The 15398-nt window shown below is 40.6% G+C and overlaps 1 pseudogene; it reads right to left on the reverse strand.

Annotated features, from left to right (window-relative positions):
- Positions 1-11689: 11689 nt before the first annotated feature.
- LOC134311931 (zona pellucida sperm-binding protein 3-like) lies at positions 11690-14199 on the reverse strand (annotated as a pseudogene).
- Positions 14200-15398: the final 1199 nt, after the last annotated feature.

Consider the following 15398-nt stretch of genomic DNA (forward strand, 5'->3'; position numbering starts at 1 on the left):
CCACAGTGCAAAGACATGCAAGTGAGGTGAATTGGAGACACTAAATTGTCCATGACTGTTTGATATAACCTTGTGACCTGATGAATCTTGTGTAATGAGTAACTACAGTTCCTGACATGAATGTAACCGAAGTGTAAAACATGATGTTAAAATCCTAATTAACAAACAAACAACAACCCTAGGCATTGAGTTTAACCCCCCCAGTCTAGACAAGAGCAAAACAGACAAGGTCTAAAGTATGTTTTAACCCAACACCAAAAAGAAGCTTTAAACTGATTTATTTTAGTTTAGAAGGTCAAGCACTTGATGGCCGTAGTAATGTAGGGTATTCTCTGTAGTTTAGCATCTGGAGACCTACCCCAAAAACTCTAGCTTTGGTAAAACCATGAGCTTGTTGGACATCCTATTTCAAAAACAAATGGCATTAATATATGAACTTTTATGTGTATATTCAGCTATAACAACCACCACTCATCTGAGAATGCTCCTAACAAGACAGTCAAAAGAGCATTTGTATGGCTGGGCACTGAAGTTGGTCAAGAAAGCCTCAATTGATATTCCAGTTCATTCCAAAGCCGTTTAGTGGAGCTGAGATTTCTTCAAACCAAGCTTTTCTTTACGTCTTTATACAGTAGACCCTACTTCATGCACAGGGGTACAGTCAGGAACAGGAAAGGGCCTACCCTAAATTGTTGCTGCAAAGTTGGAAGCATATAATTTCCTTTATGTTTTGTTGTGGCTGAAACAGATACAATAATTTGAAGGGGTGTCTCAATACTTTTGTCCATATAGTGTATGTTCTGCAAATTCTCACTAAACTAAACTAAAGTTAACACAATGCATGTCAAAGCAACCACTGTCTCATCAAGACATGATTAGGTCTGGGTGCTCAGGTGACACAGAAGTCTAATACCACAGCCACAGTCTAAAACCAGTTGTGCTGTCAGCCTTCCAGGCACTTAACTGACACAATAAGTCATGTTAAAATAAAGAAAGACTGGAATAGTTACGGCCTCCTAGTCACTGAAACAGGGTTGCTACTGCTACTGTCTGGTCAAGGTGTCAGCATAAGCATCGGTAGAATACAGAAAGAGGTATGTGTTCTTCTGTAAATGCTGAGGTTCTTTTTAAAAAATGAACACTGGCCATGGTGTGCCACAATGCCTATCCGAAGCTGGTGTATTTGAAAGGAACTCTCTGTAGCTGCCTTATGTTTGTATAAGTAAAGGTAAGACTGAAATTGAGAAAATGATCAGTCATTGAGGACAATAAATGCCCAGCTGCACACAGAAACACTTTCTAGAAACATTAGAAAATATAGAAGGGCCAGTACAAAGGCTACAGCAACTGCTAATGACCTTTAAAAGGCAGGGTGTAGAAGATCAGATTGCCATGAAATAATCTCCTGGAATGAAGCTCAAATTCTCTGATGAAAGCAGCAGCACAAAACCAGACCTCCCAAAAAGGCTGAGTCTGCCCTGTTGATTAAGGTGATAGTCCCTTAGCAGTAAAGATTTGTAAATGCCCAGTAGACAAAATGTTCATTACCAAGAGCACAATATTCATGCCTTAGGAGCTGAATAGGAGCCTAAAAATAATGCCAATTTTACCCTGCAGATGTGTTCTTGTGTCCATTTAAAAGTGGGCATCATGATTTGGAACTGCTTTGCTGCCTTAGGGACTGAACAGCTTGCAATCATGAAGGCAACAGCAACAATCATGAAGGAAACAACAAACGGCTCATCATGTGTAGTGTAATCTAGTGCTACACTGTGCAAAGAAAGCCAAGAAATCTTTTGGCAATCAAGTACCGTAAGCAACACTTGCAGGAAAAAATACAAGGTCAACGAGAGGTCATGACACAATTTTGGAAAATTCAAGGGATGACACTCCTGGGATTGTTAGCTCTTGTTTAGATTACCTTTTCCAACTCAACAATTATATTTAAATTAGACGAAAGCCAAATGATTGTTCTTTAACTGCTATAAAGTCCCACTGGGACTTCGCTGTGTATTGATCTTCATATCACACCCTGGAAATTCTCTAAGAGGAAGTTAAACACTTGCATTTAACAACCTGAACTGCCAAGCTTTCAATCCAATATTAGTGCATAATGATAAGAATAAAAATTTGCTTTAACTACTGGTAAGTGATCACGTTTACAATCTGTGCTTGATTTAAAAAAAAAGGCTGAGACAAAATAACATTCTTATTGCCATTATGTCTCTGGAAAATGTCAAGTTTTGATGTTGGTTTTTCGTTTCCTACTTTATTTTAGTCAGGAACTTGTTTGTAGACACCTACCTTAGCATGGTTCTCTGTGTATACTAAGGCTTTTTGTCCTCTTGATCAAACTCCAGTTTGATCAGGCATGAGCCAGAGAGCAAAGAGTGTCAGAAGGTACGTGCCGTGAAACATGTGTCTAAAGCTGGAGGGGGGGCAGGGGGAAGGGGACATCCCGGCATGGTGACTCCACAGTTTGCACAATGTCAGTGGAATAGTAGTGTTAGAAAAGAAAGGAGGTTTGTGTGGGAGGGAGACCCAAGGCCACCCCCACCCATTTCGGATAATAAACAAAGACATCACAGGCGGCAAAGACAGCCAGGAGTCACTGATGCAATGGGAGATGTGAGAGATGTTTGCCTAGTAAACAATATATGGCTATTCATCCTTTCTTGCCTCTTGAATGGGAAAGCAGCCAACTAGAGCTCTCTGCTCCAAGTCCACTGGTGCGACACAAGACAGGAAATCTATATGAAAGAACAGGGAAGGTCAGAGCCACTATGGTAGGCTAACGGAAGTTATTGTTTTTGGGAGACAACCAGGAAGGATAATCACTGAATTGATCTGAGGTAGTTTTCTGACTGTTTTAATTTACTGTCACTATTCTCTTCAAAACTTTTTGATCATAAAATACATTTTGTACAGTTGTTTCTGGCCATAAAAACAAAATTCCAAATGATTATTAAATAAAAGCGCAAAGCAAAGTAAATATTGTATTGGACAGAATTCAATGGTTGCCAAGATAAACTTGGTCAGCATATTTATTTTTCACAGTGTACTTAAATAAATAGCAAGTAGAATATAGAAAGTTTTGCTCGGATAGTGCAGCAATCTAAACCCACCTCCACATACAGTAGAATCACCTCAAGCAGATAAAAAAAAGTCATTCCTCATACCTGGACTGATTATGTAAAATAATTCTTATAGTTGGTTATGAGTAAGGTCTTTGCTCAACAAAGTAATTAGCAACAAAAATATAAACTCTCTTAAGCAAACAGTACATTTAGTCACACACACAAACAGCCTTATCAATGCTGCTATCCCTCAGCAATCTTTTTAAAGCAAATCTAGAGATGTTAATCAACCTGTAAAGTTTAACCCCCTCGTTAAACAATACCACCATTTTTTTCATTGTGGAAACAGACAGATATTTTTAGCTTAGACTTGTGGCTGTCCATAGCAGCAGGAAAACAAATAGATACTGCATTATCAGTGGCCAACATTCAAAAGAGTATAAACATGTCAATTAAATATAAACATTACAATTATAATGCTGAATATCGTTTCCGAAGTCTAACAATGGAAGCACAAGGGTCAGAAATTCCTAGACTGCTAATCATACAGACATTGTTATTCATAAACTAAATATTTCTTTCTATAAATAGAAACATAGTGACGTTAGAATAAAGTGAATCCGTTTGCTGGGGATCCTGATTGTGTTCGAGGAGGGTATATTTGCCTGCTCCCACTCTGACGTGTGCGCAGTCCCTCAACCCCTTCATCGCCCGTGCCTCGGTGGATTCGCACATAAGGCTCCTCCACTTCTGCACAGGCACCTTGGTCTGCTAACCAGGGTTCTTGCACAGCATTTTAAAACCCCACCGACTTAGTCCGGTCTTTTCCCACCCAACAGACTTGGTGGCCAATTTTGTCTGCTGCAGGCACTGCCAGTTGTGCCCACTAGGTGCGCCCAGCCGACCTGTAGAATCCGATTATGTTTTACGATTTTTGTTGGTTAAATGTGTTTAAATGTACCTATTAAAGTGACTAAATCACTATCACAAACATAGCTACACAGCATGCATTAGCAATAAAAAACAAAAACTTGTTAAGGTAATTAACAAAGAGACCATATGCTGAGTACCCAAAACAGTCAAAAAGGGAAAACATTTATTGTTTCATTGGAAGTAGTCTTGAAAGTCATGGCAGGGACTTGGTACTGTTATCTGGTACTTTCTAGAATAGTTATTTTTTTCTCCCCAATGTACAGCCACAACACAATGAAAATTTAAGAAGCACCTCCATGACCCAGTCTTAACAATACTGCTGCAATTCGTAACACTGCATTAAGATTTATGATTTCATTTTAGGATAACCCCCCACAAACCCCCATTCACCAGACCTGTAATTTTGTAAGATGAATCAGCTTTCTCCATTTTGTACATTAGTACATTAGTTAGTTTAGAGGTTTGAAGCTAAAACATGTTTTAACCCGTGACAGCTACACAGTTAAATACAATGATGCTCTGGGGGTCCATAATGCTATGAGCAGCCACCTCATGCAAATCAACAGTTATGTTAACAGACAACATATGTGACACTTTTAAAAGACCAGATGAACACATAGTGCTAGCTACACCAGCATTTTGATCAGTGGGGTAGATAAGTGGTAGATGAGAAGAGGTAAGGCTAGAGGATGAGCAGTAGGAGTCTACTCTTAAGTTTGGCACGCGGCGTTTTATTTATTTTGATGGAACACTCTGCTAAACCCAATAAATCTGTTTGGTAAAATCTAAGCTAATAAAGTCCAACAAAGCTTAACTTCATGTGAACGTGAACTGTATTTGTCTAATTAAACAAGGACGCCACATATAGGAATAGCTTTTACTTAGCATTGAACTAAGACTTCGTCGCTATATTAAACAACTACATGGCCAACATCAACATCTGTGAAGCTGCATTTATCAATAAAGGCTATATAAATGAACTGAAGCTACAGAAAAATCTCTAGTTAGGCATCCATGGTCAGAATAACAATTTGACCAGGGACCCCAAGCAACTGTTTTGTTTGCTTCCCCTTTAGCATCATCCTGGTTTAATCTTGTATCACATGTGATTGATCGGTATTGGCAATTTAGTCTTACTTAGCTTCAAATAATCTGCATGTATTCAATTAAAAACACTACACTGTCAAAATATTTGATGTTTTTTGTAACTAATCAATGCACATTTTAAATTTAAAGGATTCAACATCTTCCAAATAAAAGTTTACAGACATTTTAGTTAGCCTTGCCATCGGCACTAACACACCCCCATACCATGACAGATGTTGGCTTTTGAACTTTGCATTGGCAACACATTAGATTGGTCATTTTCCTCTTTGACCCAGAAAACACGAAGTCCTTCATATTCTAAAACAACTTACAAGGTGGAACCGTTAGGCCACAGCACAAACTTCCACTTTGCATCAGTACATCTAAGTATGATTCCTAACTTGCATTTGTAGGTGCAGCATTGAATGTTGTTTAGAGACAAGATTATTCCAATTTATTAAGCAGCTCATCTCATTATATTTATTACAGAAACTTGGCAGTGTTTAATGTATTGTGGTGCTGTCCAAGGGGTTGAGGATCACAACCATTTAATGTTTTTGAGCCCTGCTCTTTATTCACATGTATTTCAAAAATACAATTTTAATGAGCAGAAACAGGTATATTGTCAAGTAACTGAAAAAAACAAACAAGCAGTACAATTGATACAAAGCACCACTGACTGGTCCCAACCATAGAAGTATAGCAAGAGTAAATGCATAGCATTAGTCTCTCACTGTTTAAAGGGGCTTGTTCAGTGGAGGTATAATAAGAACTGGAGTAAGTGGTTAGCATTAGCTCAGTGGTGCATTGAAACACAGGAACCATGTTAGCTTCCTGGTGCAGAGACACTTTTTTCCGCTAAAATAAACTGAAGCCAAAAACCTGAGTAATAAATGTTATGTGACTTTCCTAACAAGAAATGCTGAGGAATGAACTGAGGAAAGTGAGGGCTGTAGTTCTTTAAATGATTGTCTGGGTTCTTTTGTGACCTTGTCAATAAGTTCTTGGTGTGTTTATGGTGCAATTTTGGTAGACTGGCCACTTCTGGGAAGATTAATGACTGTTTCAAGTTTTTTCTTATGTGTGGACAATAGCTCCCGCTGGAGTTCGCTGGAGTCCCAGAACTTTTGGCTTTGTAACCATTTTAAAACTGGTCATGAATTTAAAATATAAATGTGACAAATTTGCAAAAAAAAAAAAAAAAAAAAACCTAAAAAACTATACAAATACAAAAATGCAAAACAAGTACAGTACTGATCCAGTGTTTGAAATAAATATTTGAGATAATTGTATGATAATCTATGAAGAAGCGGCATGCAATGCAAAATTGAAAATAAATAGTAAAACATAAGCATTGCAGTAATAAAAGTCATTTTTAGAATAGTTTTCTAAACTATAGAACATATTTCATACCTTTTCTTCAACCTTACAGAAATCATTTAGAAAAATTGCATGTCAGCAATATCAGTTGAAATATCAAGAGGTACATTATGCATTTGTAGGTAAATTACTGTAGCTACCTTATAAGACATTGTGCTAATTACCAATTCAGTCCAAATAAAAATAAATCTTGCTTAATTATGCAATTCTTTCAAACTCACCAGCAGATTTCTTCACTGTCTTAACCCTCTCCTTGTGTCCCATTACATCCATAGCTACACACCTAGGGATGATTTCAAGACTCTTTGTATTGTACGCAGCTCCATTCTGTCTGAATGCTTTACCACATCATGTCCACTCTCAGTAAATTCCCTCACTCTCCAAGGATCCAGTGTTGAGACGAGTCTGAAGTCACTGAAACACTAAAATCAGGGCATAGCTCTTATTGTGCTTTGTTTACTGTGGCCTATTGTTATAGCCACATCTATTTTTACTGCTTCTGTCTCGTTCCTGTTAGACATCATGTCCTAAAGCAGGCGTTCTCAACCTTTTATGGTCAGCAACCCCTTTTAAAGGTGTTAAAATGTATTCAACCCCACTGCTCACCCTGTGAGGTATTTTTTAGTGCAGTATACTGTAAAAGAGTGCAAACTGCACTAACTGAGTTTCACATCTAAGGACTAAAAGTAAGACATTAGCACTGGTCATGTGGCTTAGGTTTTCATGAGCGTGAGAGGAACTCCAGATTGAGAACATAGGCAAATTGGGGAAAAAGTATAAACATTATTTTAATATTTTCCATTAGTTACATTTACTAAAAAATGCTTCTCAGCGGTCCCACACAGGGTCCTGACCCTAGGCTAAAACACCTGATTCTTTAAGCAGATAATTTGATTTTTATAATGATTTTGTTTATAAAATTTCATCAGTTATCTGGGGGTATTTGTCTGTGGTTAATGGGAAATTGTTGATCTTAAATGGCCGGAATAAAGATTGTGTAAATCTATCTACAATCATCTATATTTCCCAATGAAATAGTGACGAGAATACACGTTCCTTACAGATAATGCATCTAAATCATTCATCTAATCTTGCGCTAGCCTGCTACAATTGGGATCTAGGGTTCAAATTGACACTGGTGCTATTGGCCAGTTGGGCAGCTACATACAGACATGATTGGCTATGTCGGTAATGTAGTGTAGACCAGGGTTTAACATATAACAATTGTTATAGTAATGTTATAATATACTCCACCAATGCCGGTCCCAAGCCCGGATGTAAAAGGAGGAGGGTTGGGTGTCGGGCCAGCAACCTTACCCCGTAAAAAGAAAGAAGGAAAACTTAAACCTCCGCTGCCTTGCGGCTATACCTATCTTCAGGAAAGGCTTCAGGAGTAAACCTCGAGGAAAAATCCGGAGCTGGAGTCCCTAAGACAGTTTGAGGTTGTTACAACAACGTTCTGGCAACTCCTGCGACGGCTCTGGAACCACGTGTACTGGCACTGCCTTTCCAGTGGACCATTTCAGTGCCGTGGAGAGGGGGGACCTACTGCATGGGTAACAGTTTGTCTCTCGTATCTTAATACCCAGGCTTTGTGCACTGGAGAGGATACTCCAGCTATGCTTTACAGAGTAGACACAACACGGAAGGAAGCAGTTTACCGGTTATAAGTCCAGTGCTTGATTGGCGTAGAGCTGGACGCCATGGGCTACTTTTGACGGTGGGAGAGATCATCGCATCTCATTGGGCAGCTACCGCCCGCCTCAAGCTGGGCAGCCCCCAGCCAATAAGGTGCTGCCCCGCCACGGTCCGCTTACCTCACAGGGTGCGTGGGGTGTAGGGCAAAATCCGACAAGCGGTTCGACAACTTTGCACCTTTCGACAGGAAAAAGAAACAGCACAAATCCTCAGCTTTAAAGCTGGGCACATGGAACATTAGAACAATGACCCCAGGCTACTCTGATGACTTGGAAGCAGTTAATGATGCTCGTAAGACAGCGGTCATAGACAAGAAACTAAACAGACTGCAGATGGACAAGGTTGCTCTTCAAGAGACCAGACTTCCAGGATCAGGATCTGTGAGGGAAAGAGATTTTTTCATTTTTCTGGAAAGGAAAATCACTGGAAATGTCCAGAGAACATGGAGTAGGGTTCGCTGTCAGAAACAGCTCGCTGGGGTCCATCACCCTATCTACCAAGGGTACTGAGTGCATCCTGTCTCTCCAGCTCCATACCTCAACAGGACCAGTCAGCTTAATTAGCGTCTATGCGCCAACTCTGACATCGCCTGTGGAAATCAAAGACAAGTTCTATTATGATCTGAATGCCATAGTCAAGAACATTCCTGAAAATGAATCTCTTTTCATCCTTGGTGATTTCAACGCCAGAGTGGGTGCTGACTACAACTCTTGGCCTACCTGTCTGGGCCAGTTTGGCATAGGCAAGATTAATTAAAACGGGCAACGCTTGCTGGAATTCTGCTGCCATCAAGGACTCTGCGTCAGCAACACTTTCTTCAACACGAAGCCCCAACACAGTGTCTCCTGGAGACACCCCCGATCCAAGCACTGGCATCAGCTTGACCTGATTCTTACAAGGCGTTCCAGCCTTCCCAGCGTCAAGATCACACGCAGCTTTCAAAGTGCTGATTGCGACACCAACCACTCCTTGGCATGCAGCAAGGTGAAATTGTGTGCAAGGAAGCTGCACCACTCCAAAAAAGAGGGCAGGCCTCGCATTGACACCAGCAAGACAAGGGACCAGGCAAAAGTACGAGAGTTTGCATGCCTGTTGGAGACCTCACTTCAGGGTTCTTCTGGTACTGATGCCCAAGAAAGATGGGAACGCTTCAGGGACACCGTCTACAATGCTGCAATGTCCACCTTTGGCAAGAAAACTAACAAATCAGTGGACTGGTTCGAGGCACACTCTGATAAAATTACGCCCACCATCGAAGAAGAGGCATGCACTGATGGCATACAAAGCTTGCCCCAGCGATAGAAACCTGCAGGCCTTGAGAACTGCTTGCGCCAAGGTCCAGAGATGTGCTAGGCAATGTGCCAATGAATACTGGCTTCAGCTCTGCTCTCAGATCCAGGCTGCATCCGATACAGGTAATGTCAAGGGCATGTATGAGGGGATCAAGCAGGTGCTGGGCCCTATCCAGAGAAAAACTGCTCCTCTGAAGTCTGCCACAGGAGAGGTCATTCAGGATCGAGTAGAGCAGATGGAGGTTTGGGTGGAGCACTACTCTGAGCTGTACTCACAGGAAAACATGGTCACTGAAGATGCCCTGAATGCAATTGAGTGTCTGCCCACTTTGGAGGAGCTTGACCGAGAACCTACCCTCTCGGAACTCGATGAGGCCCTCGGCGCCCTCTCTTCTGGAAAGGCCCCAGGAAAAGACGGCATCCCAGTCGAAGTTTTGAAATGCTGCAAGGGTCCCATCCTGCAAGAGCTACACAAGATCCTGTGCCTCTGCTGGAGAGAGGGCAAAGTCCCACAAGACAAGAGAGATGCTAACATAGTCACCCTGTACAAGAACAAAGGAGACAGAAGTGACTGCAATAACTACCGCGGTATCTCACTCCTCAGCTCTGTCGGGAAGCTTAAAAGAGTTGCACTTAAAAGACTACAAGCGGAGATAATCTACCCAGAATCGCAGTGTGGGTTCCGGAGGAACAGGTCCACCACTGATATGGTTTTCTCCTTGATACAGCTGCAGGAGAAATGCAGGGAACAAAGACAGCCCCTCTACATAGCTTTCATCGACCTCACAAAGGCTTTCTACCATGTCAGCAGGGACGGTCTCTTCAAAATCCTCCCAAAGATTGTATGTCCTCCAAGGCTCCTCAGCATCATAGAGTCCTTCCTCGAAAACATGAAGGGCACAGTGGTCTATGACGGTTCCACCTTAATAGCATTTGACATCCGAAGTGGAGTGAAGCAGGGGTGTGTCCTCGCCCCCACCCTATTTGGAATCTTCTTTTCCATCCTGCTAAAGCACGCCTTCGGGTCCTCCACTGAAGGCATCTACCTTCGCACCAGAGCAGATGGAAAGCTGTTCGAGTTCTCCAGACTGAGTCCGTTGTCTAAGGTGCAATTGAAATGCCTGGGTGACTTCCTTTTTGCAGACGATGCAGCAATCACCACTAACTCAGAGGGCGAACTTCAGCTGCTCATGAACCGCTTCAGTGAGGCTTGCTGCGACTTCAGGCTTACAATCAGCTTAAAGAAAACTCAGGTCATGGGACAAGGTGTGGACCTTCCACCTAACATCTGCATATGAGAACATGAACTGGAAGTGGTCCGTGACTTTGTGTACCTAGGGTCGACAATCTCAGACTCTCTTTCTCTTGAGTGAGCTGAACAAGCGCATTGGCAAGGCCTCTACAACCATGTCCAGATTGGCAAAAAGAGTGTGGAACAACAGAAAGCTGACAGAACACACTAAGGTCCAAGTCTACAGAGCGTGTGTAGTGAGCACACTCCTGTATGGGAGCGAAACTTGGACTCTACGAGCCAGACAAGAACAGCAGCTCAACACCTTTCACATGCGCTGCCTTCACCGCATCTTCAACATCACCTGGCAGGACAGGGTGCCCAATACCACAGTCCTCGAGAGGGCTGGCACCCCCAGCATGTTCATCCTACTGAAACAACGACGGCTGCGCTGGCTTGGACACGTTGTCCGGATGTACGAGGGGCGCATTCCTAGAGACCTCTTGTATGGAGAGCTGGCCGAAGGAAAGCGTCCCACGGGCAGGCGTCAGCTATGCTATAAGGATGTCTGTAAAAGAGACCTGAAAGCCTTGGACATCAACCTCAACACGTGGGAAGCCCTGGCCACCGAGCGATCATCCTGGAAGCATACAGTGCAGAAGGGTCTCTCCAAGTTTGAAGAGAAAATAGCCCAAAAAACAGAGGTACAACGCCTGAAGAGGAAAGCCCTAAGTGCAGTTGAGAGACCAGCATCAAGCTTCATCTGCGCAAGATGTGGAAGAGACTGTCATTCCCGTATAGGACTGACAAGCCACAACCGATGCTGCAAAAATTGAACAGTGCACAACTCCATAGTCTCCCGAGACTGACGGATGCCTATTCATTCATTAAACCATGATAACCAAGGACATTAGATAATAAGGAAGATGCTCCACACACATTGACACTCAAGTGAGGCTTGTGTCTCTTATGGTAATCTGCCCAGGCCAGTGTCATCTGCCCAGGTCAGGGCCAACACCAACTCTGGTCTGCTCACCTTTAGAAGGAAGGTTAAATATTTCAGCATTTTTCCCCTACATGAAAACTCAAAACCTGACTACATTTTGTCAATCATACAAACCTTTTCTTTGATATTTGCCAGACATGTCCACTTTTCCAGCTGTGCAGTCTTCAGGTTTACAGCACAGACACACAGTGTTGTTCCCCTCAACTGCATGCCAGCTAAACAAATCAGAAATACTAACAAATTACATAATGGAAATAGACATAGACTAAATGTGGAAATAGACTAAATGTGGTTAACTAGTAATTCACAAAGTTGAATCAGTTCATCTGGACACAAGTTTGTTGTAGAGATACGTTTCGTCACTCAATCCAAGTGACTGAAGAACAACAAACTTGTGTTGTAGAGATACAACAGAGAAGGTCCATGAAAATAGCAGACGATGAGCGGCTCTTAAATTGCAGCTGATAAAAACCTTAGCATTAGAAATAAGCATAAATCAAATGAATCAACATCATTCTTTTAACAGCTAGACATTTTGCCAAAGTCTAGCCAAAGTCTCCCATGTTTTCAAATGATTTAAAAACTCGTAACTGTGAAGATCACGATATGATTTACTGCAATTGATTGCAACTGTTTTAAAATGCAGCTGCACACCTGGATTTCAATTTGTACAAGAAAAAGTTGGAGATTCTTTTATTGCACCAATGAGTATAAGAGTATAAGAAGATTTCCAAGAACTTGAAGATTCCTGGGGACACCATTGGGAGTATTGTCCAGAAGTTCCAAACTTATGGTGCAGCAGCAAACCTGTATATTTTAATTCTATACACATCACCACAATACCTTTTTATAATAATGGTGGTTGAATATTTCGTATTGCAAGGACATAGTATTACCTGATATCTTTCATCCTGGGGTAAGTGGAATGCCTGAACACTGAACCTCACTGTAAAATCTTGATGATGAAATGGCAACATGATGTCAATCAGACACCTGGATAACATGCAAATGAAGCATTTAGTCAAACAGTTTTACTAATATGCATCTCAGAATTTTTTGTACACTACTAACCAATGGTCAGATATGAACTCATAGCTGGGCTTTGACATTGAGTCAGAATCAACAGTGGCTATACAATGGTCCACATACTGTAGACTTTCAATCGAGGGTGCGCTGGCCCATGTACTGCTGCTTCCAGGAGCAATGGCTCTCCCTGCTGGTAAACAGTGGATTCACCTGGGGAGATACAGTCACTGAGATGAAAGAAAAATCTACTTTTACTAGGTAAAAATAAAAGACTACATAGTTGTTGTATTATGTATTTATGTATATCTGTTACTTTTTTTTTTTATCTATTACACTTTTTGTTGCCTTGTTTATTTACTAGCAGCTGTCAATAAAACCTATATTTAGTGGAAGAAGTCAATTTCAATTCTGTCAGAACTCCTTTCTCCAAAAAACGCAACACAGACTTTTAGCGTCAACCTTTTGCTAAAGTTACTGACTATTACATGAATATGTAATAATGTGTGGCCAGTTGTAAATGTGTCACTTTGTAAGTTACCTTTAACAATGTGGAGAGAGAAATGCAGTAAACCAGTTGCTTCTAGTGTTGAGGTCATGGACAACCAGGTGGGACTAAGTGGTTCTGAACTCACTCAGTCAGTTTAATGCTGGTCTGCTCCTATCAAAGCTATGGAGTGTTCATCTGACCATACTGAACTACAAATGGGAATGCCCACAATGTGTTTATCATATAAAATAAATAGACATGCTGAATTTTATTTTTAGTTGTATTTTTCCCATCTCTTGCACAACTATATTATTTACATTTGATTAAATGCATTTGCGACTTATTAGTTGAATTTATAGGCTATTTCAAAATTAAAAAGGCTACAGCTGTTCAGAATCTAACATTAGCTGCTTAAAAAAACTAACCTTAATAAAACCACTAATTCACCAGTTATTTTTTTCAGCTTGTAGAATCTCTTGTTCCTTTAAGTCATCACACTTACTACTGTGGAGACAAAATAAAAGAACACAAAGTAGCTGTTGTAAGACTTTCAAATTCCAATTCCAATTTGTGGTATCATTTGTCTGCAAAAATCACACATTTTACACCACAAACAAACAAGAGATCATTTTTCTTTTTTAGGGAAGGAAAAAAGAAAGTGACATGGCAGATACGACTAAAGAAATAAAACAAAGTAGCATCTATAAAAAGTGAAACTGTCACAGGTTCCCCTAAAAAGAGTGTAAACTGTGCACTAGTAAACAGAAGGTTGCCGGTTCAAGCCCCGCCACCACCAAGTTGCCACTGTTGGGTCCCTGAGCAAGGCCCTTAACTCTCAATTGCTCATCGTGTTCAGCTCAATGCTGAAAATCTCTGTTAGGAGTGCAGCCTCCTGTGGCGTTCTTATCTTCACCTACCCGAATAAAATCAGGAGATAAAGGAATACCATGTCCAACATACTTTCTTTTTATCAATATCCACATTTTACAGTCGGACCTTCTTTCTCAACCACATCTTCCACTTTTAAAACGGAATGACAAAATATTTTAGACTTATGTTTCTCAGACGGAAAATAGCTCATGAAAATAGCTTGAATTTAATTTCTCGGATATAGCTGGCGGGAAAGGAAATACAAACACATTTAAACTGATTAACAATATCTTTGACATTTTTGTCTATTATTCTTTATTAGGAAATAAAGTTGGCGTTTGCTTCAAGATTCCTCTGATGACTTTTAAGACGCTTTTAACCGTCACCTGTTGACCGGGTTGCCAGGTGACTAGACTAAAAATCCCCAATGGCCGATAAAACAATTCCAATCAAAAAGTCTACAGTAACTGTTTTAATTAATCCATACAGTATACCTTTTAATATGAATGGACTGATTAATACATCACTGTAAGGACAGTGACATATTCTTGTGGTTTTCATCTAGTTATTTTGATATAATCTAAAATATATCCTGAAGATGAATTGGCCGATCTGTAATAGCCTCTAGATGTAGGAATGTCAATGGGTAACAAGCAAGTGCAGGTCACCACACACTCATTTGTTAAATCACACAAAGGAGAAATTTAGATTACCAATATACTTATTGACACTTTTTTTTAATATGAGAGGAATCTACAATACCAGGTGGAAGTTTTCAGTTCTATGACTGAAGATCACCACAATAAGTCCCAACCATACAGGACTTCTACTACAGACAACGCCAAAGAAGGCTCTAAAATTACCATGGACCACACTCAGCATCTTTTCAAAAATGTTATTGTTCCTAAATTACATTATCCCCCTATTTTATTCATTTCTATTTTCTCTATTTTGTTTCTATTGTCTCTATTTTCTCTTATTTAGTTTGTGATATTGTACAATGAGTTCCCAAGCCTCCCAAAACACATTTCAATGTACAATTGCTGCTAACATTTGAACAAATGACAGAAAAGTTTTAACCTCTGGGCCATACGGGAACTGAACACTTCCAAACCACACACTGACAACTGACTCTTATAAAACACTACACAAGTGAACTGAACAATCACAACACAGATAACTGGACAATGTTCCACTCTACTCTGTCCATATTTATATTTATTATGACTGCACTATTGTTTCTAAAGTGTACAACATATTCAGTGCGATATCTTCTTAAGCTACTCAGGGCATGTGCAACACCCCACTGCTA

This window comes from Trichomycterus rosablanca, chromosome 4 (genome assembly GCF_030014385.1).
Source record: "Trichomycterus rosablanca isolate fTriRos1 chromosome 4, fTriRos1.hap1, whole genome shotgun sequence".
NCBI classification, from domain to species: Eukaryota; Metazoa; Chordata; class Actinopteri; order Siluriformes; family Trichomycteridae; genus Trichomycterus; species Trichomycterus rosablanca.